Source organism: Sciurus carolinensis, unplaced genomic scaffold, assembly GCF_902686445.1.
Source record: "Sciurus carolinensis unplaced genomic scaffold, mSciCar1.2, whole genome shotgun sequence".
Taxonomy (NCBI): Eukaryota; Metazoa; Chordata; class Mammalia; order Rodentia; family Sciuridae; genus Sciurus; species Sciurus carolinensis.
The window spans coordinates 870,710-876,274 of record NW_025920116.1 but is presented as its reverse complement, the minus strand read 5'-3'; the positions used below and the strand labels follow the sequence as shown (position 1 = coordinate 876,274).

Genomic DNA, 5,565 nt, shown 5'->3' with positions numbered 1-5,565 from the left:
GGTAGCCAACACCCTCAACATTTCAGTGACTACTAGAACAAACATTTGTGACTTGTTCTCCTGGTCTTGGCTAAACTTGGTCCAGGCTGCCAGTTGGGTTCAGATTCCCCATGGGTCTCCTTTTCTGGATCCCTCAGAGCATGTTCTTCTGTTGAAATGAAGAAGCATAAAAGGAGAGCATGGCAGGCAAGACCAGGTCTGGCACTTGCTGGTATCCCAACCTCCACTGTATTCTATTGCTCTGAGCAAGTCCATCAGCCCTGTCTAAACCAGTAAGGTGGAGAGGGACTCTCTATTTTGGAGACACCTCAAGGTCAAATGGTTCAAAAAAGAAACACTAGAACAACAGTTCTCTCCATCCCAAAAACTGAATCTCTGCTGCTGCTGTCTCTGGAATACAACACTATTGCATGTTGTTGACCCTAGACCCTGTCTGGCCCTATACTTCTCTACTACATGGGCGATGTTGTAATAAACCCATCAGAAAACACTAAAAGTCAAAAATGTACCAATGCAGCGACTCTACACACATCCTCGCTCTGAGCACAGCCCACGTAGAGGGTCACAGCCCACTATAGAGTCACAGCCCAGTGTAGAGGGTCACAGCCCACTTAAGAGGCCACAGCCCACTGTAGAGAGTCAGATGTTTCCTCTCCTGATCCTGAGGCTGGCTGGAGCAGGGCTCCAACCACAGTCCAGCATCGTGAGCGATCATCACACTATCATCCAGGAAAGGATGCAAATTCAAAATAGGTTTTACTGAATGCATGTCATTTCTGCATCATTGTAAAGTCAAAAAGTCCCAAGTCAATTGACCAGGGGAACCTCCCTGGTTGCCAGCCACAATCATTCCTGATCTTGCTGGGCTTGTGAAGAGATGATCGGGAATGGCAGGGGAAGAGGTGGGCCCCTGGATACAGGGATAACTGGAGAAGTTAAATCAATCCACAGATGCTATCATCAGGCAGGAGACTGAACTGAGAATACTCATCACAAGTTCCTCTTGGTTATGGTTGAGGCAACAGTGAAACTGGACGAATGGTGAGGAAAATTGGCAAAGCCTTGGAGGACTGGAAGTCTACTGGGAGGCATGGAGTGGGGCGTGGGGGAGCAGCAGGCACGAAAGCCACTCAGGATGTCCAGAGGGCCCAGACATGCTCTGTGCTGTCAAAGTGACCTCTGGCTACTGGAGAATGACAGGCTGCAGTTGACCTGGCAGGGATGGAGAGGCTGGAAGGGGCAGACCAAGAGAAGAAGCAAGCTGGTTCTTAAGGAGGCTGCAGCCAGGTTCCAGGTACAATGCTGCCATAGGCAGCATGTGACAGCTGGAGAAGAAACTCAAGAGGGCCATCAACAAGTCCAGAGCTATTTTGAATCAAGGGAAAGTACTGTCTGCAGCTTGAGCAGCTGAGAATACTGGGATGAACTGCAAGCCACACTGACACTGGCAAAGGGCGAGTGCTAGGCAGCCCTGAAAAACGTGGGGAGGATCTCCAATGAAATCCCTCACCAGCCTCAGCTGTGCTTCAGTGCCAAAGGGTCTGGGGCTGTGGTGGTCACCAAGGGCAGTAGCAGATCATTGGAGGACCAGGTGGGGAGCCAGCCTGAGTTGGATGCTGTTTCGTAGTAACTTTGTGTTTGAAGATACTCAAAAACAGTTTGAGTCAGGTTTAGTTCAGGACCACTGAGCCCATCTGAGATATCCAACCAGTCAAAGGCTGGCAGCCTGGATCTGTCCAACCCAGTGTCCCTGTCAGAGTTTGGGAAGATGTTCTCAGTGCTGGGTCCTTGAAGTGAATGCAGCAGGCATCCTTCCCTGAATGTGAGGGAGAATGAGGAGACTGGCAGAAGGGGCAGAGAAAAAAACAGTGCAAAGCCAACAACAATCGAGGTCTCAGCAACTGAGTGGCGGTGGTAGCAGGGCCAAGAGCCAAAGTGACACCTCCCCTGAGGGCCAGGCCTTGGAAACCAGGTGAAGCATCTCTCCTTTCAGGTCTCCAAGAAAGAGATGGGATTGTTGCTGACCTAAAAAAATGGTGGCATCCAGGGCCCTGGCCCATGTTCAAATCAGTATTTATACACGAAACTGGAGAATGTTGTGCTAATAATATATTAAATAATATATGCCAAATCTTAAGCATCTACTCTAAACTACACTAATGAAGTTTAGTGACCTTGAGGGCTGAAGGATTCCATCTGTAAAGCTCTTGAGCTGGGTTTCAGAGCAGGGTTGTTGCAGGTGGACTGTGACCAGGGTCACAGCCTTTGAAGAGCAGTCCCTGTAACAGTGCTGAGGAATCAATAATTAGCTCCTGTGAAAGAACTGAGCCAGGAAGAGGGCTGGAAGCTTGATGAACTGGGAGTGCCAACTTGCATCTCTTTTTCCCTTCTTACCCCAGTTTGGGGACAGCAAGATGTTCTCTCCCATTATATCCCAGAGCATCTAAATTTTTAAAAAAATCTAAATACTCAGAACACACGTTTTTGACCTAGTGAAGGCTTAGCATGAAATGCAAGAACACAATTCATGTCCATTACCTCTGGTGTTAAGAGGTGCTTTTTTTTTTAAAGTGTACATGCTGGGACATTCATCAACCATTTTCTAGAAAGACTGCCATGAACTGCTTTTTTTTGGAGGGGGAAGGTGAATAAGAGTGTGGGGAAGGGGGAAGAGGGTAGTAGGGACAGGTCATAGAAGGTGATTTGTAACTTTGGGAAGGAGGTTCTATAGCACAACCTTATCCTGCCAGTCAAGGGGATTTATTCTAAGAGAATTGCCTGTGAAGAATTGTTGCCATTGTTATATCTAGCTTGACAAGGTGTTGATTTGTCTGTAGGTGTTACTTTAAAAACTTATTTAAGGGTATGTTGCACTAGTATTCCTTAGAGGCGATTGTCCTTAAAGCTAGGAAATGGGGTAGGCATGTGTTGGTTAAGGCTGTTAAATAGCAGCAATGGTGTCTGTTATGCTCATACTATAAGTATTAAGACTGCTCTTTTTATTTTCATGATAATGCATATTTAGAACACTGTATTTTATTTGTCCCATTACAAGAAAAATTAGCATTTCTAAAAGAAAGCCACCTCCCCAGTTCATGTTGTTTGTTAACTGTCAGATCTGTATACTTTAGTCATTGGTATATCTCTTCATACTGTAGTGGTTTCTCCTTTTTTATTGATGAATACAGTATCCCGATTACACGATTATTTGGTACTTACTTTAATACCTTGAGTATAATAAAAACTGCTTATGAAAAAGAATCCTACATCAAACTGTCTTCAGTTGGGGTCTGCCTGCACCTGTAAATAATTCATGCATGTGTTATTTTTATTTGGTATTTCATTACTTTATTATTTTTTGTTTCTATCACTTACCAGCACTCCTGAGCTTACCTACTGTGGGGATGTAAACAGGTTCTTGATTGGACCCTGAAGAACCCATCATGGAACTGAACACTTCCTCTAAGCCCAGTTTGGGGTGAATAAAAACCATATTTACAAAATAGCACCCTCTCTTCACTGAGTTCATACACTGCTGTGTGCCCTGCACTCAAATCTTTGCATGTGTGACCTCATATAGTTACTATAAACAATCTGGGCTGGATGTTCGGTTATTATTCCAATACAAGGAAACTAAAACTCAGAGTAGTAAAGTGATTTACCTGAAGTCAATTAGGTAGGAGGCTGAAAAGACAGGATGTCAACCAGCTTCTCCTGGCTTCACAATCCTTTCCTCTTGCACTTTCCAGTCTCCTATTGCCAAAAAAATATTGCTTTGCAAATATAACCTCATACGTCTGCACTCCATCTTTGTAGATAAGGTTAATTTACAGTGTCCAATTGGTGGATGAGAAATTGAATCTCAGGTAATTGAACCTAATTCTTCAGAGTTTCTTAGCTATAAATTTATAAATCTAAAATACCAATCTAGTTCCACCAGAATCCAAAATCCATCCTCCTTCCACACAGCTCATAGCTGGTCTTATCTACTCTCTTACCAAGGCTCCATCCTGAGAAGGTCCCAGAATGAACACTGCTGGCTCTGACCACAGCCCCCTGGACAGAGATTGGCCTCCTCTACCCTTGCTATAATTTCTTCTCTGATTGCCTGGCTCCTTTTCAGGCTCTTCGAGCTTTCTACTCCTGTGTCAGTTGTTCAGTGACATCACCTGTCATTCATGTTTTTACAGGTGTCTGAGGAAGAGAAAATTCATATTGATTTTAGAATGACTCAAGATGTAAATGACTGGTCATGATTAACTTGGCCACCCTAAAAGGGGATGGTATTGACTTGACCAGGGGTATAATTCTCATGATGGCCCAAAAAAACTCAATTACAGAGCAGCCAAATGTCTATGTAGATCCTTAAAGTGGTCACAAACTACCTGCAAATCTGGGTACTGCTCATCTAGAGCAGTCCATAGCCCCTGTCTGCTGGATAAAAGTCCAGTGACTTCCTTTTGAATTGAATCAGGTGTGAAAAGAGCTCCTATGCCATTTGGTTATGAAAAATGGTTATGATGATGAAGATGATAATGCAATAGCTAATATTCATAGACCACTTTGTATACATCACTTCATTTTGATATTAACAAAGTCTCTTCACTAGCTGTTCTAGTCAGCTGCAAGTGCTAAACAAAATACCTGAACCTGGGAATGTTAGAAAAAAATTATTTTTTTTTCTCTCCATTTGGGAGGCTGGGAGTTCAATGTCAAGGTTCTAGCAGATTGAGCTTCTTGCTCACAGCTAGCTGCCTTCTCACTGTGTCTTCACTTGGCAGAGAACACATGAACCCTGGTCTCTTTCTCACCTTCTAAGAACACTCAACTCATCTTGGCAGCCATGTCCCCATGTCGTTATCTAAATCCAACTCCTACAGATCCCACTTGTCATGGCATTTCACTGGCATTAGAGATTGAAGATCTAAATTAGGAGGAGACACAAATATTCAGTAGGGAAGCCATATGGGATCCTGGGCATATTTTGTAGCTTCTGTGTGCTTCTGTTTCCTCTTGCAGAAAAGGGTGATATTAACACCTAATCTAGGTACATGTGTATGTGTGTGTGCATACATACATATCATTACATTCAATTTAAAATAAATTACTAGACAATATGTGCAAGGGACTCTAGATGTTTTTAGAACACGAATATATGACTCTAAGTATGCAAATATAAACTGAACCCAATTCTAAGAAAAATTTTCAGTGTGGGAATAAATAATTCCCAGTGAGAGAATAAAAATGGGGTTTTGTCCTGATGATATAAACTTTAAAGGAGATCAAATACATACTCATGAAATTTAGCTTGATAATGTAGAAGCAATTATATATTTATATTATACATAATATGAGAACTATGCATTACTGTATTGTGCTTCCTCATTTAGAAATCAATTGTTAACTCAATTTTTTCACAGTCATTTCCAACATCAATGTTTTCTTATGTCCAAAGCAAATTTTGAATCTTTAAAGGCAATTTCCAGGACTCCAGGTTCTGTTCCATCTAAGAAGAGGGAGAAAGGTCTTTGTTGTTGGGGTTTCCGGGACCCCCCGCCTTGGGCA

The 5,565-nt window shown here is 42.9% G+C and overlaps 1 pseudogene; it reads left to right on the top strand.

Annotated features, from left to right (window-relative positions):
- Positions 1–1,090: 1,090 nt before the first annotated feature.
- On the top strand, positions 1,091–4,163 carry LOC124973577 (SH3 domain-binding protein 5-like; annotated as a pseudogene).
- Positions 4,164–5,565: the final 1,402 nt, after the last annotated feature.